Source organism: Passer montanus, unplaced genomic scaffold (assembly GCF_014805655.1).
Source record: "Passer montanus isolate IOZ18808 unplaced genomic scaffold, ASM1480565v1 scaffold18, whole genome shotgun sequence".
In the NCBI taxonomy this organism is placed as follows: Eukaryota; Metazoa; Chordata; class Aves; order Passeriformes; family Passeridae; genus Passer; species Passer montanus.
In genome coordinates, this window is record NW_024365381.1 from 12,903,750 (window position 1) to 12,929,868 (window position 26,119).

Below are 26,119 nucleotides of genomic sequence, written 5' to 3' on the forward strand. Positions count from 1 at the left end.
TTGGGGACAGATTGTTTCACCATCCCTGAAACACTTTATACAACCATCAAACTAAGTTTAAATAGAAGTGTGTGACACCATAATTTGACTTTGCAGAAGCAGTACTACATTTAACACGTAGAAAATTAGCTAGAAGACTCAATACAGTTTAAAAAATCATCTCTAGTGTAAAGATAAAACCACTTCACAAGCTGATTCTTAAAATATCCACCAAAACTTGCCATGGCACCAAAGACATGTAAACAGTTGACAATTACCCTCTTAGCTCTTGTCTGTGACTACAGCTCCATTGGGCATTAGTAATTCTTCCTGAGCACGGTCTTTCCTGGCATCTTGTGGATGGAATAGAGTATGAAATCGACTCTCTGGCAAAATGATAAACTACATTTGGCCTAGTAGAAAATTAGCACAAACATGTTTTAAAATCTCAGAATCATCTCTGTCACTTGAGGAGATTCAAAATATATGTTGCTCTACACTTTTTACCTGTGCATAAACGCGTCTTCTCTGCACAGTATTAGCCTATCTCTTGAATCAAGAGAAGCCTCTCTAACCTATGACCATTAGTAAGCATGGCAGATGTTCTTTCTGACTTGATATCAAGGACTCCCCATTTAACTTAACATTCATAAAATTACATCAGTAAAATTCTCCTTTTTGTACCAAACACCAGTGTACAGGGACGTCTTACAGCACTGTTGCATTCAGAAGTTCTAGTGTTGCAGAACCACTAAGCCTCACTTTGCTCAGTGAATTACTTTTCACCAGGTTCTAGGTACACACAAAATCATCTTGTATGCAGTCTGGCTAAATTCTTGCTCATGTAAAAAAAGTTGTATGACCTGGATTTTTATTTCAGTGAATTACTTTTTAGAAGGACTGTTTAGCTAAACACACACCAAGAGTACTAATAAGGTCTGTAAGTTTACCTTTTACTAACAGTGCAATAGCAAAGTTTCGTATTTGAAGTGGGGAGCTGAGGAATCTTCTGCAAAATTAAAATATTTACATGTTGTGAAGGTATAAATTAGCAGAAGGCAGCGTTTGGCATTTGTTTCTAAAAATATTTTGCTGCATTATTTGATATTCCATAAACTTACTGGAAACATGGGTTATTTGGGATTTTTTTTAAACATTGTTTAACAATTTAATTTCAAAAACATGTCAGTTAATCTGTAAAGTCTTAAAACTGTAATTTTTCTGTTTTAATTATTTTCAAGTATTTACAAAGTATATATACCACTGGGAAGGAAAATAAGATGGAAGGTCAACAGAAAATAGAAGGAGTTGTCCCCTCCTAGCTGTAATAGCACATTGCTTAGGTCTCAAAATTTAGAAGAAATGCAAAGGGAAGTTATTTGAATGTTTGTGCCTTATGGTTTTGTTTTTTAATAGTATGTCTAGCAAAATCAGTTTATTAACCTGTGTTGCAAATTTCTCATTCCACTCCTGAGAAGTTCCTGCCTTCCTTTCATACTTCAGAGACACAGGACTACTTGAGAAAAAGGGGAGGAGACGGTGTTGAGAGGAGGAGAGAAGACTCCTTCTACAAAGAACACACACGATAAATCCTAGTAATTGATTTAACAACCAAAGATGCAAGGAACAAGAAAAAACATAAGAAAACTTTACCCCAGTACCTATTAAACTAATTTTCCCCCTGAAATTCCATTAAGAAGGGAGGGATCTCTGATTTCTAGTTTTAACCTTTTAAACTTGAGGATACATTTCTTATTGAGGTGCCAACCCTTTTTCCCCTCCTAGCAACCCACTTTATCTTGGAAAGAACTGGCTTGTGGGAATGATATATTAGTGAGGCAGAAGTGCCTTTAGAGTTTAGGGATGAGGTCCAGAGTACAACAGGAGGTGATCTCGGTAGTGATGCAAGACTGCAGGCATGAAATGCAAAACTAGAAGTACCTCTGACTATCACTGGAAGTGCAACTGCACTTGTGATGGAGAGAACCTCAGGTATGTGCACGTCCTGTTTGTACCGACTACTCTTTCATTTTTATCTATCTGCCAGAGACGTTCAGAGGACACCAAAAAAGTGTCAGAAGAGCAGCCCAACGCCGCAACGACACAGCCGTGACGCCCAAGGACAGCCTTGGCCTCCATTTCCACGGGGAAAGAGGCGCCCTTACCGCAGCCGGCCAGCAGGGGGAAACGCCAAACAAATGAGGAAAAAAAAAGTTAAAACGGAAAACACTAAACATGAGAAATAAAAACACTAAACATGAGGAACCACACACATCTCCTCAGCTGAGATGGAAGGAAGAGATTCTGCTCTGGGAGAGGGAAAGCAGTATAAATGAAGTATATATGACTCAAAGCATTCTTCCGGAATTTAGAGAGGAAACAGTGAAAGTGCAAGTCCAAAACACAAGCAAATAAAGGCAAGCTTTCAGTTTCATGTTAGCACAGAGTGACTGCAAACCAGTTAAAGTCTTCCTACATCTAGCGTTTTAATGAAAAGCAAAATATTGTGACTAAACAACTCAGAGGACTAAGTTGAAAGATCATATATTCATAAAGAAATATACGACATGAACGTATAAACTAATTTATTTAAAGTGAGCACACATTCTAGAAGATCAATCTGCTTTACAGAAGACTTCATATTACATTTCTACAGAATCCCAAGAGTCTGGACTTTTTTTTTTTTCCCAAAGAAATTTCAGAACAGCAGGGCTCCCATTAGAGACCCTGAATTTCCTCCTACCTTATAAATATTACCTATGCAGCATTTCCATGCTTACCAAGTATAGTAAAAACTACTTAAAGGCGGTGTTGGTTAAGTGAATAAATTTGTGCTAAGCCCATGTTGATGAAGGGCAACTTGCATGTAACTGACAGGAAACAGACACAATTCCACAATGTGTTTTAAAATTAAGAAACAAAAAGCAAAATGTGACAATTTGTTGAACAAAGAAATTTAACAGGCATTTGCAATGAAGAAAAAAAAGGCAAGCCCTGCAATCACAAGGACTTTCTGTTTAAAATATCACTGGCTGAGAATCACAAGGAGCAGCAGTGAGATTTTCAGTGACAGATTTAGAGATTAGCTACACAAGCTTCTACTGATGTTACTGTTACACAAATATCAGACAGAAGCAGGTACACATGTAATAACATACAAACATTTAAAAATGCAGATGTATTGTGACTAGCGATTGTATGGCAAGGTACCTTAAAAGAACAGGTAATCTTTTATAGTTCTGTACTTATAAATTTCTTTCAAAATCAGATGCTGTATTTTCAGTAAAACCCTTGTCTCAATGTGTCCATGAAAGCTAAATGCAGTTTACCAAGCATGCACAAGGAAAGTTTAGACTACCAGTATATCAAGAGACCTAAGTGAAGCCTAGTTCTACTCAAAGTTTATAGTTCTACCTTCAGTTTCTTTCTTATTATTTAGCCTGCAGGCTAAACAACACTCCCAGAGTCATCTAATCTAGCTGGCCAAGGCACTCTCCTTCATATCCTCTTCCAGCTGAGAGGTCCTATGGCCAGCAGCCCTCACTTTTTCTGGGGGAATGGTGGGTGAGGGGGTGTCACACACCACACAAAGTTGAAGTGATTCACAGATTGGTATGGGGAACATCATGCACAAACTTCAGCAGCAGAAGCACTGTGCTGGCAGCCCAAGGGAGACCTTCCTTCCTTTCTTCAGCAGTATCAAGTTCCATTGTGCTATACTGGGTACAGAACTGTGCACTTTGCTGATTCTTTTTAATTAAAACAATCATCAAGAATGACCTTTCACTTTCTCCATATGGTCAGAAATTTGGCTTGTGAGTTACATTTTCAGTGACAGAGTCACATCTGAACATCCTTTTCATTTTGAAACTGGAAGACCTACAGAACAACTAGGGGTAAAGATGCATCTGAGTTTGGCAGTCCTGAATTCTTTCTGTTTTGCTTGTTACTCAGGAAGAATAGAAATCACTATTATTTTCTGTGTAACCTCATTATGGCATGGGCATTCCTTAAATACTAAGATTAAGCCAACCTGTGCTGACTTTGCTATGGTCAACTTTCGTGTCAGTATATTACAACAGGTACTGGCCCCCACTTAGTCTGTCAAAGTTCTCACAATAAACTGGACTCTTTAATTTAATTATTTCATCACATGCATTAAAAAGAAACCATTTGATGTATATAAGGTACAGTAGATAAACTTGAAAATTAGCTGATAATACACATTCTTGTATTCTGTACTTTATGATACTGAAAAATACTTAAAAGAATATTTATAAGAATATAGGAGTTCATTTAATCTGATGTGGAGATCATTCCATTTTAACAGGAAGTGACATGGCTCAAAATGAGAAACTATACATAAATTCTTGCCTTTTCAACACTGCAGATCACTTGCTCTAATATGTTAGGCTTCGAAATTATTGCCAAAAGACAATATGAAAATGATTTGTTAGTGAACAGATGTTCACATGAAAAAAGTATCAAAAGAACAATCATTTGTTTCTTAATCTGCCTTCAGATTTTACAAACAAGATGAAAAAGGTAACGCTCACCTGCTAAAATTGGTTTTGTTTCTAGAACTAATACTGGCAATTCAGTTTGACAAAGTTCTACTCAAAACAGTCTCAGACTTCTGTTGATTCTGTCAGGTGCTCTGAACTCTGAAAAGGTGGCTGGGACCCTCTGCTGCTACTAGACAGGTATCACATTTTCCTCTCCTTTTTACTACAACATCTAAGTACAGCCTCATTGCATTTAGTAAAAACCACTCTCATTTTATATTTGCATTTGATTCACTTTTTAGCCAAACTTATTTCAATTTCACCAGCTATTATTTCTTTAAACCATGTTGTCATTTCGGCATTCCTGATCTCCTGAGCACAGAGACCAGCAAAGAAAGGAAAAACAAAAGTAAGAAAGACCAGCTTGAGACCCTCCAACAATAAATACTGTATTCCCTGTGTAGAGATTAATTAGATAAGGATTAATAAGGTTGCTATGAGTTTCTAGTTTTGTGTACTGATAAATTATGATAGAGCATGTAAAGGTATCAAAGTGTTTCACACATAGCCTAAATAAAAAGGCAGTATTAGGTAAAACATGCTTGTTTCAAACTCTGAACATACCAGAATATTGAAAGCTCCTTTCTCTCCCCCTCCATCCCAAAATAAAAGCGTGAGTGAGAAGGGATTTCATGACATTCTTAGAAGTGTGAGAAGCGGAGTCAAAGGCAGCCAGTGGCGTTCAGCATGCAGGCTGCACACACTCCCAAGCACGTCACGCTGACAACACACGCTGCCGGAGCGATCTGCCTTCCCCGGCCTCCAACGCGCTGTCGCTAGGCCTAAATCAGGTAGCTCTGTGTGCAGGGCGGCTGCAGATGAGCAGGAGTCCACCCCTTCTCCCCATTTCCCTTCCATTTAACTACCAGATTGTTCCAGCATCAGCTTTTTCTCTCTGCTTCCTTCAGCTGTTAATGACGGTATTTAAAAAGACGACAGCATCACAATTTACTGTGAAAGATTCGGCCCTAATTTTTGCTTTCTTTACTAGACCAGCTCCCCTGCAGCTTCTGAGCCATTGTCAGCTGCTGGTTTTTGTTCCTTGAATGCAACAGGACTTGGCCTGCCAGGCTGCATCACTGTTTTCACAGCACACCTCTGAGAGGAAGAAAATCTCCTCTTCCCTGCTTCCTGCTGAGCACTGTGAATATTTGGATTTTTCCTTTTTCCCAACAGATACACAAGTCCTACATTGTTGAATATTCACACATTCCTCTCTTTCAACACCAATTCCTTCTTTCCCTGTTTATTTTCATACAAAACTACTAAATGAAGGTGTAACTGAGCTGTGGCCCAAATACCTCAGAAGTTCTTTTATAGAGAACTTGATTCTTGTGCAAAGGTAGTCCTATTCTGACAACGACATTGAGCCATTTACTTTACTTAATGCAGCATTTTCCTGCTCTTAGGATTTCTAATCTACCCCATTTTTTTGCAACACTTGTGTTCAGGACAAAGAATTTTGTCTCTCTAAGTCATGAACTTTCTCATTCAGGCAAGATGGAATAATGGTGAGATAAAATCCACATTTTCTCATAGCTTTACTCTGGATGACACTCAGGCGAACTACTCAAAGCAACACAGCCTCATGGGACTGACACAAAACTACTGGAGAAACACAACAGCATCAACTGAAGTGTAGATGAACTCCCAAAATTCATCTTCACCAAGCCAAGCAAAGTGGGGCAACCTTCCGGAGGTCAAATGCATCAGAATACTGCATTAAATAAATAAATACATACAAAAAAACCCTTTAAAATCATTAAGACTTAAAAGTAGGTATAAAGATGGAAACTTCACCTGAACACTGGAGGCAAAAATTAACTCAATTTTTTTTTCTTTAAAAAATGTAATTCTACACTCAAAAAAAAATACCGACACAAGACCCAAAAAAATAATCAGTTTGTTTCTTCCAGGGATCAGTTAAACTCAATTCAAAGAGAAAAGATTTTTCTAGGCAAAAGTAGAGTTTCCAGAGGATATACAACTTTTAAATATATATAGATATATAATTATTTAAACAGCAATTCAACCAGCTCATTGCAATGGAAACCCTGACAACACTTCAGAAAATATTTATGACAGAGTCCTAATGAACTATTAGACAACAACCTACACAAAAAAAAGATGGACAAGTGAGAACAAGTTTATATACACACCTTGGAAAGACCTGTTTTCTATTCTCCATTACAGATTTGTTTTCTGATGTTAGCAGCTGTTTCTTTCTCTCTGTTCTGCACAATATACCTCAACTAAATTACAAGTTTTGTTTCAGTCCCTTGTCTTTCTAAAAACACCTGCCCTAGAATGAAGGAAAAGAAGGATGGTACCACTCTCCACACTCTTTTCAGTCCCCTCTGCTGCAAAAAAAACATACATGCTTGTTCCAGACAGAAGGTATTTAGGCCCCCAAACATGAGCATTTTAAGGAATTCTAAACCCAGAGGTATTGAATGTCTCAGAAGTCACTCCCAGTGAGTAATAGTCCCTCTTGTCATTTTAACCTGTGCTAAATGACATATTTACAAATCACCTGTTGGAGAAACAGTAAGAATTTCAATTATTTCAGCCCTTTCTATTTTCTCAAGTTGTGTTACCAGGACATAACATCTGGCACAGGTTCTGTGGGGGAAGAGGCTTGTACATCATCCCTTCATACGCTCTACAGGCTCCAGTCCTGGAAGAGGGCAGAATGGTATAAAAGATATTTTTTCTGAAGAGGACAGCAATGATTGTCTGCTGAACGGACCAAAGGGCCCTGGGATCAGCAGTAGCATGTGTTGCCAGTTTCTGAAGATCTCTGGATCTGCCTCTGTCAAGTCACTTTAAGAGTTTCATCTTCCAAATAAAAAACAATGATACCTGATTTATAACAATGCAAGTATTTATTTCTTGGCTTTGTATGTTTTTAAAGTGTCTATTCACTAACACACAAAACCATGCTTTGTCCAATTAGAGGCTGACACCAAAGCAAGCTTCAGCTGCTTAACTTCATGAGCTTCAAAACCAAAACACAATATTCAGTCTTCTCATTCACGAACATCAAAAACTGTCAGTCTTACTTTTCAAAAATCTGCATCAAAAGTTCTTAGTCAAGCATTCAAGGTAACAGCAATTTTTATGAATTAAACTTTTTGTGGTTATTAAGTTCCTGTACGGTCACACAGTACATAGAGACTGTTCAAATTCTACAACAGCTTAATACTAACCTACTAAAAAAATATTTTTCCACAACTTGCGAAGCATCACAAGCATGCACCCACACAAGAGTACAAAGTGCTGTAAGCTTCTGAATACAATAATGTAAAATTGCAATTCAAATTACTAAAAGCAATTACAAACAGCAAGAAGTTGAAGGAGGATTGATTCCCCCAACAATAACCTAAACCACCTAGATATCTGAAAATTTGTATAATCCCTACACACTGAGCAAAGCTGAAGTAAAGGATGCAATTCCTACAGCGTGTAAATCAGCACTACCATGTGTTGCCAAGTTCTGAACTAGTTCATTTGAATACCCTCTGTCAAGTTACAGTCTGCATATCACATCTGCATGTTCCTACATGACACATTAGTCTCCTTGTCCTCTAGGCTAGGAGTCTTCTGGACAGAAGTGTCCCTTGTAGCCCTTCTTCTACCCCCCAGATATAGGAATGAACACCCACACACTAATGTCTGAGTTTAATTATTTAACACCCAATCAATATTTACAGCTGCAAAAGACAGGTAAATTCATATATATAGAAGTATAATATTCAAAAGAAATATTACTTTCAAGAAGTGTTTATTCTCTGAGAAGTATCTTTTCCAACTGTCCTAACCGTTCAACTAGTTAATACAAACCTCCACCATAATCAAATTAAGACATTCTAGTTAGACAAGGAGTAAGCCTATGAAAGTTAACACCTGCCATTTGCCTGACAGTCAAACTGCCTTAAAACTCATTGATATCAGTGCTAGGTGAGCGAGAAGTTTTGAGTTTCAAATCAGAGTATAAAATAAAAAAAATTAAATTCTACCACGATAACAAAATGAGATGAGCAGGGGATTCTTGGTATCTATTAAAAAAACAATCTCACAGCTGGTCATAGTAAAAACATCACAGACTTGGTTAAAAAGACAAGTTAAGGACTTCTACAAACTGGAAAATAACTGAAGAAAAGAGGCTGGGATGAGGCAGGATGTAGGAACAAATTATAGTGGCAGGAATGAATTATATCACCCTTTGAAGGTGATATAATCCATGATACTGAAATTACAAAGCACTGACCATTTAAACAAAAACCCATAACACAGAAAACAAAACCACACACACACAAAGGAAAAAAAACCAACAACAAAACCCCACATTTCTAAGGAATACTCTCTGCCAAGTGGTCATATAAAAGATTGCAATCTTAATGAAATTAAGCTTTTGGACATCCAACTTCAAAGCAAATGAAAAGAGATGCTGGAAGACCTACATCTCAAATACCAAAATGTTCATATACCATATTGCAATAAAAACAAAAGGAAGCAAACCCATCTGTATACCTCGCACCACCTTACAGAGTAAAAGCCATGAGACGACCTACACAAAAGTAATAAAGAAAATAAAATAAAAAGAAAGAAAACACTGAACAGTCAAAGAGCAGGGAAGCTACCACAACAAGGATCAGGGTTAAGTCTGTAAACATACTTTTAACTTATCTGGCAAATAGGAAGGTTGCACACATTGTGATGCTTTCCATCATTTCAGATAGCTGTAATTAAAGTAAACTTCAGAGAGTTACAGGGGATCTGATAATACCAAATGACTGGTTTTCATTTATCATTTTGTTGTCCCAGGTCGAGAAGTGCAACATAATATACTCAGAGGAAAAAATAATCTAGCTATAAATACACAACGATGAAGTGAAACTAGGCATGACTACTTACAAAAAAGATTTCATGATTATTACAAGCAAACAGTTCAACTCTCAGCAGCAAGAAATCCAAGAAAAGTCTCAGAAGGTATAAGAAACAGAACAGAGAAAAAACAGGAAACATTCTGCTGTGATGCACGCTGCACATAATTCTGGCTGCTCCGCCTCAAAAAAGGAAGAAATAGAAATGGTACAGAGAGGAATGACAACAAGAGAGTATGTTTAAAACAAATGAAACTATTTTTTTCTTGCACACAGAAAATGCAGGTAAACTGCATAGAACTTGCTGCTGTGAAACACTATGTAAGCCACAGATATTTATAAATTAGTTCCAAAAGGCAGCAAATTCACCTAGAAATAGTTTGATGTTGCTATTCACAGTGCAATAGCCCAAATGTAGCTTCCATCTCAGACAGCAGCTAAACAACTGTCAGAAACCTACTGTTAATATTTCAGCGGCTGACAGAATGCACCCATTTCCTACACTCTTCAGTCAGCTGCTGCTAGGCACTGATAAAGGAAAGATGCTGCATTAGATGGACATTTGGTCCAGCAGAGTATGTTAGTTTCTATGTTTAATCACATTGAGCAGCAATGCTGGTATATGTCTTGGTTTGTTTTGGAGATTGGTTTTCTGGTAAATAAACCAGGCTATAATTCAAGCACATAATGTTAAAAGCAGAAATTGCAGCTTCTGAAGCAGACATCAAACTGGTTTGTGTAATATAATGCAACACTGAAATAAAGCCATAAGCAAGTACTGAAGGCTATAGAGTTTTTTTGGTTTTATATAACCCACCAAACTGATGAAAAATTCTCCTCCAAGCCCCTCACCAATCAGGGTGTCAATGGAAGGAGACTCAGGCAGTCTCTCCTAACTGAGAAAGACTCAGAAAGTTGGAAAGCAGCACTAAACATAAGCCATGAATATTTGATGCAAAAACTGCCAAAACCCATTTAAGACTGGCAACGATTTGGCATCACCCCAGCTGACCAGAGGGAAGATCCCCTGAACCAATGGATTCAAAAGGAACATGTAGATGAATGTCTGACTTCTCTCCAAGAAAACTGAACTTGTTTCAGGTCCTGCCTGACCCTGGAAGAGTGCAGGATGCTCTCTGTTTTAATAAGAAAGTCTAGGCGAAAAAGTACTACTGTCACAGAAAATGCATAAACTCAAGCTGAGGCCCAGGACAAACATCGAACAGAATTCTGCTAGAAGTATTGCTAATCCTGCTAGAAAGCACTGCCTCAACAATTTGGTGAATGTCTGCCTTCTCATCACTGTCAGCTTCCTTCTCTTCTGACAGATGAGCTTTTGAAGATAGCCAAACTGAAAGCCATGCAGGATAAACAAGCAGGTCTCAATCTGTGGGAAATAGAGAAGTTTCATTTTCTAAAGCCCAAAATTACAACAGGTCTGGAAAACAAAGCAAGCGTCCAGTACATAAAACCTTCGAGTATTGCTGTAGGCAGTAAGATGAAGATGAACATACCCAAAAAGCTTATCATCTTTACCAGGAACAAGCAACTATTGAGGATAAAAGCATGTAAAAAAACCAGAAGCAGCTTTATGAGCAGCTTCATGAACTCACAGACATTGCCTCAGTGAGATTATTGCTCATCTACACTGTTGAGAAAGCTGACCACAATCAAGTTTATATGAGAAAGATGCAGTTTACATGACAAATCCCTTAAGTCACATAAAAGGACAAGAAAATAAGACTTTCAGGCATTGTTGGTTTTTTTTTTCCTTCATTTCACATAGGAGCTATTATAATTTTGTTACTTAAATAACCCTCTCCTTACAGAATCATACAGATTGGTTTGAGGTTCTTTCATTTTGTTTTGCAGGCAGAGGTATCATCTAGACCAGTAATAGCACTGGAATTGGTCTTGCTGAAAGAAAACAGCAACACAATGCCCTTATCCTAGAGATGTTTGTGCAAACTACACCAGCAACAAAACATAGTACTACAAACGAACAATTCAAAGAAATTTGCACTCTTGTCTGTAGTTGGGAACTTTTGATTTACTATGTTTTCTCACTCCATGCTGACACAGGCTCAATGTTTCAGGTTGAATTTGTTGGTATCTCTGAGAGAAACACAGGAAGATATAATCATGTGTGTGTACTGAGTTTATTCATGTTTCAGTACTTCTGTTAATCATCCCACCAGCAAATCCAGACATGCATAATTCGTCTTCCTGATACACAACTTGGAAAGTTTTCTTCTCAAGTGTTCCATGTTTCATTAAGAATAACTTCTAGTGTATTTCTAACGGTTCCTCTCCAATCTTATTCACATTTTTTGCTCCAAATAAAATAAAAATGCTTATCCTCTTGCTTTCCTCTCAAGTTCAAGGTGAGTTTCTGCTCTTCCCTCATATCTACCAATACTTCTTCAACTACTACACAGGAAAACTCCATTGATTCCCATATATTCCAAAATACAGGCATTTTGATTCCTCTTCCTCTCTTCTCACACACTAGGATGCAGAGATGGAGGAACAACTGGAAAACTGTACAAATATCTCCAGATTTATGCACATTTGCCTGCAGTTCCAAGCCATTGGTCCTAGTGATGATGAAGACTGATCTTCCCAGTGCAATACAATTCTCATGAAGTTGCATACTTCACATTTCCATGACACTTCCACACAAAGCAAAACTGCTTTCTTTTGCAATACAAAGACCATGAACTGAAAGTCTTCTCTCTGAGGAATGCAGTGCCAGCCAACAATGTCTCTTTGGATCTCAGGCCTTTAATGCCAAGGCAATATACCCTGCCCTGAGATTTATTTTACAAACATTTCATTAAGCAGTGGTGATGTATGCAGGACTAATTGCACATGAACAGAAGCATGCCAATCACTGAATTGTTAACATAAGATACTCTCTGAAATTTCATTAAACCTGTCTATAAATCCAGACATGACCAAAACAAGAATTCACAGAAGTCACACTGCAGAGTATGAGATGTAGTGGTTACTTAAGCTGCCTTGTGTTTGGCCTTGAAGCTGTCTCCACAGTTACAGAGTAGAGATGTCACAACACACTAATAGTTCAGTAAAGACACTGTGCTAACCCAGCTTACTGATGAAAGACAACTCCAGGCTTATGCAGAAGCAGTCTCAAAACATGAATAACTCCTAATGAAACATGAGAGGGGCATATGCCAAAGTCTGTGTTCCACAAATACTCTAAGACACCAGCAGAGACCACCAGCAGTGACACTAACGGCTGTGGCTGGAGATACTCCAGAAAAAGGGATACGCATTTAAAAGATCATGATTCAACATCCCACCAGAGCCCAAGAGCTTAACAACATGGGTAGTCACAGACTTGGGGTTCTAAGCATGAGACTCATAGTTTTAAGTGAGCCATTTACAGTAAAGAGTGAGGCATATAACAAAAAAGGGGCCATACTTTCCATGCTTGCATTGGAACATAGGTCCCTTATTATGCAGCACTAAGAGATAGTGGAAGCAACACTGGACCCAGCCAGCTGTGACAGATGCAGAAACTTGAGTATCGCCAACTCTGCTGATTTTTCACTTGGAAAAGGCATTTTTACAAATTAACAGAACAAGATATCTGTCCCTGAACAGTACTCACTTGTGAGGATTGAAGAATTCTGCAAACATAAGCTGTACACAGAACAGTTTTAACAAGCAGTTAAGACTTCAGCACTGACGACACTCGTTCCTCAGTGTTACTTTTGCTGTGCACTGAACCATTCCACCCAACTAGACCTGTAAAATCTTCTGTACCAGACTGAAAGTATGGCACAGAAACAGTGATGGTATGCAGTAAAGCTACTGATACCTCATTCATATACAGGACATAGACAAAGTACATTCAGGAGATGTTTTAGAAACAATCATACCTACATGATACATGCAATTTCTTGTATTACTACATTGCAACAGAGCTAGAAAGTTAGACAAAAAAAAATTCAACAGCAACAACCACTACCACCATCTTTCTTCTCTTTTTTCATGTTCTGCAGAACTTAGGACTGTTTCTTTGCACCAATGCTTACCCATGCAACTCAGATTTTACTGGATTTCAAATTCACATTTATCATTATCTCCCTACGTATCAGAAGGTCTCCCATTCCTATTCAAGCCTTTACTTTTCCTTTAACCCAAGATAACCTACAAAAATATATCCAACACTTTAAAAAGAAAAAAAAAAGTACCCTATTTATTTTGTACAACCAGTTTTTTTACAAGAATCTCACTTCCACTGGGACAACACTACCTATTTGTAAACCACCCATACTTAATCAGTGTATCAGTTTTAGGCTCACTTTTGTTTACAATATAGCAACATTAAGGATATGAATGAAGCAGACACACAAGGGAAGGCCTCACTTCCTAGTTTAACGTCTTCAATAAAATTACTGCAATGCAGAATAAATCAATTTCTCTCTCTACTTCAGTTTCTAATCCAAACATGGCAATAATGCTACTTACCAGACTGACCTGTTATCTTTTAAGTAGAGCAGATTCTTGAATAATAACAAGCACACCTATACTCCAATGAATAAACTATGCTGATTCACAACAGCAGATTGCCTGGGCCAAATTCCATGTTGTATTAACAAGTCAACAGGAAGCACTCCAAAACTATTACACTGATGTGCTCTGATCTTCCTTCCCCTACACACCAGTCAGCTGGCATTCTCACTGCTCCCAGTACACAGGTATCAATCTCAAATACTGTCTCTCCTTCCTCTTTTATTATGTTCTCCCTCCTTACCCCCTAAAATACTTTTTTTTTTCCTTCTTTCTTCTCCTCAAAACATACACAAATGGGAACTGTAGCATCTGGAGAATGGTATTTGTAGCTGGGGTAGTCACACTCAATGTGGGAGTACTGATGGTAGTCACTAATCTGAAAGGACTAATTCAAGTAACCATACACTTCATAGTTCCTTCAGAAAACCATGATTATTCAATACAAGTAAAAAGATTTACACACTAGGTTACAAACATAGCACTGAATCACTGGGCCAATTTAACATGGAATCACATAAGCATGCAATCAGCATTTAATGGAAGAAAAGTGCAAGACTGCTGTACAACGGGAGTGGACTTCAGCTACAAGAAAACTAAATGTCCAAAACAGTTTTACTCACACTGATTGCCACAGATTTTTAACTGATTGTTTACTTAAAGTTGGAAGAATAAATTGTAGGTTTATCTACTTTTTGTGGCTACTCCAAACAATTGAAAGGCATTTTCAACTTTCACAATTCTGACAGAGAGTGAAAGGTATCATGGAGCATGGTATGATTGCACTTTCCGAACAAAAGGATTGGCAGTTTTAAGAAGACGTTGGGGCAGCCAATTATTTTTATTCCCAAGGGGCCAGGGTGCTTCACCCAGAGGACAAGGCAGTAACATGCTGCTGAGGGCCACTCCTACACATCCCCTCACACCAACATCAGCACAATCTTCTCCTGCTCTCCTGGGATCCACTGATTCCATGTATACAACAGCCCTACACCAACATTGTCCTAGAAGATGGAGCAAACCACTGGTGCCAGGAAGACTTGCCACAACAGCAGAGACCAAGATGGGACAAAACAGTGAGGGGCACTCAACTAGTGCTGCATACAGCAGTATCCATTTCTGCATGCCAATATGCACTTGTATCAAGAGCAACACTCACACTACTGTGATATCAGTGTACTGTGATATCAGTGTAGTGCCCATCATTATGGAGACTGCTTTGCAAAGTTACTCTTTAAACAAATTGTTTTGTTTAAAAATTAATGCCCAGATTTTTAATGATCCTATTGTTGTACTGCAAAAGATGTTTAAACACATCTCTCTACACACAGGCACATGCACACAAATTCTCATGCACTCCTCTCATTACTTTGTCCTTACATATTCCTCTCTTTACCATTTCAAGAATAGGGTTGTTGTGGTTTTTTGGGTTTTTTTCCTTGTTATAATGTCTTCAAGAAAAATCACAGTTCCTATCAATTTAAACTCTGGTTATTATCCAGTGGGGGGGGAAAGGTAGAAGCCATGAGGGCTAGAAATAAACAAAACATTTACTGTATAATTTTAAGTCCCCTTCTAATGCAACTTCCGATCCCCAAGAAACCCCTATGAGTCTTACTGCCAATTGGAATATCAAAGAGGTGTCATAGGTAAAGGGTTAAAATGCATCCTGCATATGTAGGAATATGGAAAAAAATATGTTTAAAAATATGCAGATAGTATTTAACTCCATTTCCCAATTTATGCAAATGTTTATGAAGAAACAACAGGAGCTCTGCTTTACCTGAGAGAAAAGTACTGGCGTGTCGAACGTACAGTACTTTCTACACACAAACAGGGACTTAACAGACACTTCTGCCCTTCCTTAGCTTCAGCTTTCAAGTGAGTTAGAGTGAGATAATCTACATATATGATGATGAAATCACCTAATATGTCAAAAATTAACTAAATATAAGGGAAAAATAGCATTTTTAAACAAAAACAACAATGAGCACAGAAGTGTAGATTAAGTTAGCAAAAGGAAGCCAGAAAGAAGGTCTCAGATGGTGAGGAATTGTACAATTTGATGTTACTTCAGGAAGGAGCAATGAATTTTGCTCATGCAATTTTGTAGCAATGACAATGTCAGTGCAATACAACCCGAGGCAGGTGTTCACAGTGCCACTGACCTAGGCCCAACTAATGGGCTCTGCAGCTGAGAAGATGCTGCTACCACAATAGGGCACCAACCCTGCATCTCCCAGGCCAACACCACCAGGTTTTGACTGACTGCAAGGAAAGCAGCTCATCACCCCAGGAAAAAACATTTCATTACACTAAACACTACACAAGTTCTTCTTCAACAGTGAGGCACCCAAATGTAATTCCTGCAAGAAGTAAGGTGGAAGAAGACATTGTAAGTTTTATGGCAAGAAGAAACTGCTACACATGGATGAGAATTACAGGAAGGGAGGTTATTTCCATGTTCAGTTTAGAAGCTGATATTCAAAAGAGAGTAGAGCAGGTGAAATACGCCAAATTGCAGGTAGAAAGTGGAAACTAAGGCTGATTCTGAAACAAATCTCATAGTGATAAATTCACTGACTTCAGCATGGTTGTCTAAGACCACAAAATAAGTGGTATGGTGTGGTGGGTTTCCTCCTCGGGAGAAGAACTGCAGTAGACTCAAGGGCAGGTACCTGGCATTCAGAAAAAGCACAAAGCTGGCTAGTCCTTCCCAATTTATTTCTGACCAGAATGTAGTCTCTGAAAGGGTAAAAAGGGAAGCTCAGGTAGCCACATCCTTTCCTTTTGGGGTCACTGACAAAAGCATCCTTAATACAGCAAATTCATGCTACACAAAATAGATTTACATGATGAAGATGCTTATCAGAGACAATTACTGCAAGCTAAGCAACAGTGAAGCTCCAGCTAGATGCAAATTACCAAAAAACGTCTTTATTAGTAATATAGGCCACTGTAGTCCTTTTGTAGTTATGAAAAAGGCTTGTTAGTGAGGTTGGGGGTTGGATTTTTATTGTGCTTTTAATTGTTTGGGCTTAATTTTTTTTAATTCCATCACAAGTCAGGTTATTCAAATTTCAGACCAAATATCTCAATGTCACACTAGCAAGAGGAATAGAGACAGAATGTATTCCTTGGACACATCAAGGACTAATTTCTGGCTTTCATGCAAAATTTTGTTGCGCTAACAAATTAAGTAAAAGCCCTGAATAAAGAGATTCCAAGTTCTTACAAAGCATTACAAGAGCTCAACATTAACCACTTTTTAAAGGCATAGCAGAGACACTAGGAGACAAAGTACCCAGAGTGAGATCCCCCAGGGATCACTAGCAGCCTCTTAAACAGATGCCAGATTCTTCAAACTTTGTCCAGAGCTTCAGGCCTGCAAAATCCACGTAAAACTATATTTTTTGGGGAAAAAAATCCCAGTAATCTCAATTCAACTGTGAAGTTTCCCATTGGCTTGAGCAGGGCCACAATTTCTTCACAGATGAGGACAGATTTGCTCTTATGAGATAAGAAGTACTTACAGAAGTTTTTCTTTACAACTCTGCATCAAACCCTTCTGTACATCCCTACTTCTCACTTTCCTTATCTAGGATACCCTGATACAGCAGCATTACAAAGGGCACTGTTGCAGGCTCTCTACAGAAGGCAAAATGTCCTTGAAAGACAAGATACGTCATCTTTCCACTACATATAGATTTATCTGAGTTTCTTCTCTCGCCTGCTGTATAGGCCCAAGCAGCCAATGAACTGCATTTCATCCTTGCATAGCAACAATGTCAGCCTTGCTAATCATGCCCAGATACTAAAAGTAACTATTGCAGCTAAGTGCCTGTCCTGTCAGCAATTTGCTCCACACCAGCAGTCAAGGGGCTGGGAACACTTAAGGAAAACTATATCACTGTTTACCAAGTCCTTGGCAATTACAGCATCTGTAAGGTTTTAGACTAATCTCTTCACCTTTTTGTATCAGTTTTAAACAGTGTCAGCAACATGTAGTGTGTACAATGTATCAGTGCTGAGAAAATACAATCCTGACTCAAGGAAGCTTTTACTACCTAAATATCTGCCATACACATCATCTGTACAGGTGAAGGAATTAGCAACTCTTTTAGGCCCTGGGTGATTTTTTGCACAACCTATGAACATGTGAGTTCTGAATTTATAATGACCGGTATTTCTGTACACTCAATAAAAGAAAAAGAATTTTGTCACACAGACCTAGATATTAGGTCTAATTATGTTGATTACAAAGAAGCTACTTTCCAACATCAGAAGCCTGGAGGTCTTCATCCTGCTGCTACTTATACAGATTCTGATTTCAGGCATTCAGCTATTCTCTCTAACTTCTGCAGGACTTAGATAACATGACTTCTTGCAAGGCTGGAGCTCTAATTAATTTCTCCAAAAACATAAAAACAAAGTGTATTTCATATTGTCTGACACTTAAATACAAGCCTTTTTATATTAATATCTCATAGAAACTGAAGAACAAAGAAATTGACAGGGATCAGGTAAAGTTAAACGTTTGCTCACTTGAAAATGAACTGCATTATCCAAATCATGGCACACAAGAGTACAGCAAATACTAAACTTGTTGCTGGATGAACAACCAAAATCAACTTAATGTCCATTTTAACTTGGGCAAATCTGACAGACTGTTGTGTGAAAACACACAATTCCTACAAATATATATAAAGTATTCTGAAAAGTTACTATTCCTCTATACCTATTTCAGAAACACTTCACATTCTTTGATGCAAGTCTGACATGAGTTCAAGCACAGCAGTCAGGACTAAACACACCTCACAAAAACTGCCAGATGTGTTCTGCTTCTGGTGGCACCTGCCAGTACCTGTGTTTGTGACTCTGTGTCCCCTTGGGAACCAGCAATGGAGTCACCAGACCCCACAGCATGAACATAAATTGGATCCCCTGCTCTGATGAATAAGGCAGCTATGTCATCACTCGCTCTCAAGAAACACAGCAGAGAAGCGAGTTCCCATCAGTTAAAAATGCTGTTAAAACTCCCTTTCACTGTGTGAAAAGAAATCCATTGTGACCCACTGTCCTCCCAGCAACTGGAAAGGACAACACAGCTGCCATACTGCCAGTAACAGAAATCCCCTCCTGCCAAATGTTTCCATCCATAACATTGCTCTGAAAGATTAAAAATCCCCAGAATATCAAATAAGATACTTGCAATCAGAGATGAAGCAAGGTGTTAGTACAATTTATACATTCTTTGTACAAAAACACATAAGTTGGAAGACTTCCTTCATGGACTGCTTTTCTCTAAACATATTATGCAACTATAAACCATTTTTTACTTGTAAACAAAAATACCTGACTGCTGCACAGGCTTAAGTGACCAACAAGAACAGGATAAGGTATTGAGGACTGCGTTTCTAGAATATGACAGCATCTTATACCCTTCACTCCAAATCCCCAACTTCTGCTCAAGAAAACTACAGGTCCCAGGATACCTCAGGACAGCACAATCCTGGCAGGCCATCGCAATAAAAACAGAGCACTGCACACTGGGGCCTGCAGTTTCCATGAGCACATTCTTGCTCAAGATGAGACCAGATGTAGGCCATATTGCACACTTCCACAGGCCTGCAAACAACACACACCCCCCAAACGGGGAGACTGCTGCTGGTAAACGACAGGTAAGCTGGATCAATAGCCAGTTCTCATGTGTTGAAGTTAAGAGGTCAAAGAAATAAACAGAAATAAACATCAGCTAACCAAGAGTCCTCATAGAACAGCAGTTCAGCTACTTTTAAACATGCACAGTTTGCTGTAGCTTTTTAATATCTTTTACTGAAGTGCAACAAGAATTTATGGGGCTTTCCTCCCAAGACTGCTACATTTAATAACATTAACGAGTACTCTTTTGAATAGCAATAGGAAAAGTATGTTTGGTGAGGGGCATATTCTCCCTGTCCAGAATTCAGTTATCTGGAAACAAATTGCTCTCCTCCTCCATTTCTACAATGTGCTGAAGCAGGGGCTTGCCTCTCTCTTCTGAAAAGAAGTGGCTCTTAGCTGAAAATGAAATAGCTGTGTCTCAGCGTAGGCCTCAGAGAGGAATACGCTGTACTTCAGTAAAGGGAATGGCAGCTCCCCCTACCAGTCTGTTCTAAAAAGGCTTTAATCGAGGAAGGAAACAACCAGGGAACAAAATTTAAAAGTCCTCCTTTCCCCCCCCCTCCTGCTTCCCTGAACTTTGTATTATTATTACTAAAACAATTAAAAAACAATAATATGCATGTAAAATTCTATCTAAGAACTTATATGCTTCCCTAGTCCTTGTAGTACAAGACAGTCTTTGCAGCATTTCCAGGCTAGCAGGCAGCATCTGCAGAAACATGCCAAAGAAAAAGCACCATGCAAAAGGAAAAGGCTGGGCCAAGAGAAAGACAGCATCCCACTGCAAGAGAAAGAAATGATGATGCTTCAGTCACCTCAAAGTCATCCTGATGCACTTCCCTATAGAGGCAAGAGGCCTCAGGAGCATCTAAAGGTTTTGTCAATACAGCAATGCTGTCCGTAGGCCAGACAGCTGTTGCCATAGTTACTATCAGCCAGCTTATCAGAAAATAATTATTGCGATTACTCAGAAGTTTTGTTAAAACAATTTAAAGCTTCAATAGGATACCACTTGATCTCTTCAATTAACTGTTTCCAACTATGCTGCCTTTGGGATCCATACAGTTAACTTGGATCTGCAGGGTTGAAGTGGAAGAGGGGAAGGAATCAATGTTCCTTCTCCCTTTCCCACTGACAGCTTGTATTTCATACACAGAAACAAGGAAGCTGAACCACCAGCAGCTTGGCTGCTCTGCTAGAGTTCTCTCACAGGCCATCTTAGAGTCACAGGCTCAAATCTGCCCTCATTTGGTTTAACTACTCACACGTCCATACTGCAATTCAAGAAACACACTGGCTACATTTTCAAAGCACTTTTAATTACACATGCAAAGGTAGAGCCCCTCACTTCAGAGGCAGGTGACAACTTCTGTACCAAGTGAACTTTTTCTCTTGTCCTACAAGTGCAGTACTGCCGGGCAGAAGGGCAGAATCAGAAAACACACACATTTTAAGAAATCAACATTAAACATGCATAGAAGCTGTATGAATGTGGCCTAGAACAGAGCTCACAGGAAGCAGAGCCTCACTGCTCCTGTACCACTTATAGATGCATTCCCACCAGAAACAACAAACATTAGGCTGGGGCTGGGGTCTGGGGGTGGAGGCAGCGTGTTTGTTTTGTGGTGTGCGGGTTTTCAAAGCATGCTTTGAGCATACAGTCTCTAATCAAAAGAGTGAGCATTTGTAATGACAGCAAACAAGAAATCTCGGGCAAGAGGGAACAAATAATAGGTCAAACCATCTAGGCAAAGATCTTTTAAGGCATGGGGAACCTGCTAATTCCATCAGCAATGTTAAACTGGGGCAAACAGTATACCAGAAAATAATGCTGCAGATAAGCCTGTATCATGCAGCACTTTTTTTCCTCAAAAAGCTGGAATGATCAAAGTATTAAAACAAAAGATTCTGTGGCAAAGTTGGGACTTTGTTAGGACAGTAGGCAGGGAAGACTAAAGGAAGGGACCTGTTAGAACTTTCTACAGCTAAAAGGATTACTTTAGGGACAGGTGATTCTAACTGCAAAGTCTGATTACAATGCAAGTGCATCTTTCCTCAGCACTAAGTACTTTTTAAAAACTCTTTCAATTTCTGTACATTTTACAGCCTATGATCTACACTTCACTTTTGTGAAGTTTTGACATAAAGTAGAATCAAACAAATTTTAAGTCATACTTTAACAATTTCAGTCCAGAGAGGAACTTTGTAAAGTGCAGGAGCCATAAATAAAAACTTATGAAAGAAACAAAGTGGCTACATTTTTTTAATGATACTCTATGTGCCATAACAAAAAATAACTAAAAGAAAATTAGAAAATACAAAGTTACATCCCCCACCACCAAATGTAAATAAAATTATTTTTTGCCTGCATAATGCATATCTCCACAACCAGCACAAGCTAGACACTGGCTTTGTGCTATACTGAACTGTAGGAAATATTACTGTAAGATACCTATAAAAACTATCCTTCTATACCCTCTAATTACAGGGTACAGAAGTAAGTACCAGCCCTTTGCATTCAGCAGACATCTCAAAACTCTTCTGTGCTCTGCCCCACCTTTCCACTATATGGTTGGCTCCTAAAAAACCTTTGTGCTGTTAAAATACATCAGAAACAGGATGTGAGCTGCTTTCTGGCACAGAGTAATTGAACAAGGGCAATTCACGAACGTACAGGAGCCAGGCCTTTTGTAGAGTCTTACACTTCTAGTACACAGCTACACATGTGACTGCACAGTTGTGAGCATAAAGGGTGAAGGGAACAGTGAAGAAATATTATTAGAAGCTTAATAATAGGTTTTTAGCACTGCCCCTTCTACACAAGATGCCTCTCCTGAAGAAGATGCTTTACAGCTCACATCCCCAGAGATGGCCCTCCAAAAAGCAAAGCTCTATCACCACATGAAGGTCTTTCTTATATTTAATATTTTAAACACGTAAAGCCAACAAACCCAAAACTCCAGTAAAAAGGTTAGGGTCACCAACACATGTTTCTCACATGACTTTCACCTTGAGTTTCTGGTACCCGTACAAAGTGCCAATAACACATAAAGTAAGATAGTCCATCCAGGTTCTTTCAAACTGGACTCAAATAAAAGAGAAATCTCCATTGCAAACAATTTCCAGAAGTATCAATTCATTTGACCAAATAAAATTCTTCATGGCACTGAGAAAAAGAATAAAGGAACTGAACAGCTACAATGTGTTCATTATAAACAAACTGCATGAACAACACAAGTGATAGCCAGGCTCACTATCAAAGCTTTCCAACTGCACACAGAATTACACAACTTTTTAAGCAGTCAATAAAACACTTCTTATTTTCTAAAAAAAAAAAGTTCATGAAAATTGTGTCCTTTGTAAGGATCCACACCAAGACATTTTTAATTTTTTTTAAAATCATCATTTCTACAGTGAAGTTTAATAGGCACACACAAAACCTCATCTCTAAAAAAAAAAGTTGGAATAAGAAATAGGACCAATATTTGAAACACAGCTAAAGCTGAATAGCTACAGTGAAAAGACAGATTTACAAAACTTAAAGTGGAGACCTCACTATTGAACCTGGAAAACACAACAGCACTTTTTTCTAAGCAGCCTAAGTTTTAATTTCCTACTTTTGCTTTAAGTTCTTTGAAGGAAAGTTTTTTTATTTTCCCTAAAGGAAGAAAACTACTTACAAATGCCTGCTTCCACCAACAAAACTAGTTCAAGATGCACATAGAGGAGGGCAAAGAGTAAAAACTTTCAGGTAAAAATCTTAAAAACACTAATGGCGAAAAATTATTAATTACAAAGACTCCTCCACGTAACATTTTGAATTACACAACATGTTAGCTTTACTAGTTAAATGCAAAATCATCAAAACCCATAACGGGATCCAAATTTCTTGTTGCTCAGGTCACTGAGGCTGAAATCTTGGGATATGACATAGCTGACATCCATCTGGTGGCAAGTACTCCCAGCAAGCATGCACCCACCTTCTGCTAGACAATGGTCTCCCAAGACCTTGAAGACACACTCCATACACACTACTGCACAACATGAATGAATGGACAGAGAGGCTGCTCCGTAATCCCTCCGTATCAGCTCAAACCCCTAGCTGATATAACTACCATAAAATAATCTCTCTACCATAGTGAAGTTGAAAGTTTTAAAAATATTTGAGAATCTCATCATCTGTTTTTTAAATACAGTTTTAAAGTTTCGTTTACTGAGCTACAGAATTCCCTTCCAGAAATCAACATTAAAAAATGCCCCAAAGAAAGTTTCATTTAGCTATTGTGAAGCATGCACAGATATAAACAAAATTTCCAAAGACTGTGATCTTTCTCCTAAGACATGATAATTAACTTCTTTAACTAATATGGGTAGTTATGCTATTTTTTTATTTCTTTAAGATCCTGTTCTCAATAGCAATTTAATGTCATTATTTAATAAAAATTATAAAGTTGTATTATACACAATCACTAACAAGTTCAGTATTAAAGTTCTGTCATTAGATGTTAATCTGGTAGAAGTAATGAATTTTAGGATTTTAAGGGCTTTTTTTAAACAAGGCATTGAAACACATGCCATTTTTTCCACAAATGAAGCCTCAAAATAAGCCACCCTTCATCAAAGTTAGAAATTCCCCTGCTATGTAGCAGGTCTGGTCTCACCAGCTAACTCCAGGAAATCACAGGAAAGCTAGAGGAAGCCAAGTTACAAAACTGAAACTAAGCAGGTGTCTTCATTGTTAGAAGTCAGCACAATGAGAAAAAGGGGCGGGAGGGTGGGGGGGAAGAGAGGAAGAGGAAAAAAAAAAGAGTAAACAGAGAGCCAAAATCCATTTTATTTCTGATACCTGAAAACCTACAGCTAAGCAAAAAAAAAAAAAAAAAGCTTCTATCTACACATACGGGTGTAGAGGAGCATCTATTCTTTAACCTGCTAACAAGCAACAGCACAAGAAAATTTGCCTGGCCCAAAGAAGCCTGCCTCCTCCTCAAGCCCTGCCATTACGGAGCGCACGTCCCCACCTGATTTTTCCATGCTCAGACCCACGGTACATCACAGGACACAACTTTCTCGTGACACGCACGTTATTACCCCCAGTGGGACCTTTCTACACGCAGGCTCCACAGTGAACAAAAGTTCATTGTCAAGCTCAGTGCTTGGGCCCAAACAAATATCCAAGAGGATGGAAGGGGGAGAGAAAGGGAGAAAGTGCTCCTATCTGCAATTGTAAGATTTGCAGGCAATCACCGTTACTTACAATTAAAAAGTGGGAACAGGTGTAGCAGATATCATAGTTTGATAGCTGAACAAAGAATATTACAGCACGTGACTGAAATGTGATGACATTTGTTCACCAATCGAAAACAAAAGCCACTCTCCAATGGCACTCTTTCCTCCACCCCCAAGAATTAGGAACTTAGAAATTTCTCCATATTGAAACACATCTGTTCATAGCCTTATTTTTTGACACTTGAGAAGAAGTTGAATGAAGAGCTCCATGCATTAATAAAATACGAATTCACCCAAAAAACCTCAGCGTACTAAACCATCAGCACCCACCAAACTGCAGAGGTGGTTGAGAAGAAAGCTGTACCGACAGTGAAGCACGGAATAATAAAGAGGAAAAAACAAAACACACATCATCACAAAAAAAAAAAAAAAAAAAAAAAGAAAAAATCCTGCAGGAAGGCAAGTGAAGAAAGGAAAGGAACATGCATAAGAGGACTACACCAAATGGCAGAGTCCCACACAGAGCCCCACTCCACCTACACGGGCGCAGGAGGGAGGGAAACAAACCAAAATAAAGAAGTGCCCAGTGCTGGGGCAGGCGTGGGCACCCCCGGCCCCGTACCTGTGCGGGAAGGGCAGCCCCAGGGCGAGGGGAGCAGGCCCGGCTCCGGAATAACAAGTTGCTGAAGAAACGGAATTTTCCCGGCGCTGCTCGGGCCACAAAGACGAATGAAAGGAAGGAGGGAAGCAAGAAGGAAAAAAAAAAAAAAAGAAAAACCGCAGCAGCGGATTTACTACGAATTATCCATCACCGAGAGCGGCATCATTTCCCAGATAATAATAAAACTTCCCCGACAGCATCGCGGCGAAGGACCCGACCGAGAGAAAAGGGCCTGGAAATAATCATCCTGAAGGAAACCGGAGGGGAGGGGATAAGCCTCCCTCCCCCACCCCATCCCCAGTGCAATGTGTCATCTCCTTCCCCTGCTCCTCCCCCCAACCCCAATGTGTCACCTCCTCCTTTTACCCCAAGTGTCACCCTCCTCCACCTCTCCCGCTCCCGCTCGCAAACTTCTGCCGGGAAGGCCGGGGGGCCGCCCCGGGACGCTCCGCTATTCCCCGCCACCCCCCCGAGGGAGGGGCCGGGGGCCGCGGCGAAGTTGCTGCTCCTCATCGCCAAGTTGGCCGGAGAGTGCGGGGCGCGCCGGCGCCATCCCGGGGGGCGCGGGGGGGAGAGGGGGGGACGGCGCCCGG

General features: G+C 39.2%; 1 protein-coding gene across 10 annotated transcripts in view; it reads right to left on the reverse strand.

Annotated features, from left to right (window-relative positions):
* PHF21A (PHD finger protein 21A) overlaps nucleotides 1-26,119 on the reverse strand; it is a 132,211-nt gene that overhangs the window by 105,528 nt on the left and 564 nt on the right. The window contains exon 2 of one of the 10 annotated variants that reach the window (XM_039705226.1): nucleotides 25,488-25,573. The exons of the other annotated variants lie outside the window; for them this stretch is intronic. The gene's annotated coding sequence lies outside the window, so the exon portion shown is untranslated. The remainder of the gene's footprint in view (nucleotides 1-25,487; nucleotides 25,574-26,119) is intronic. 10 annotated transcript variants of the gene reach the window in all.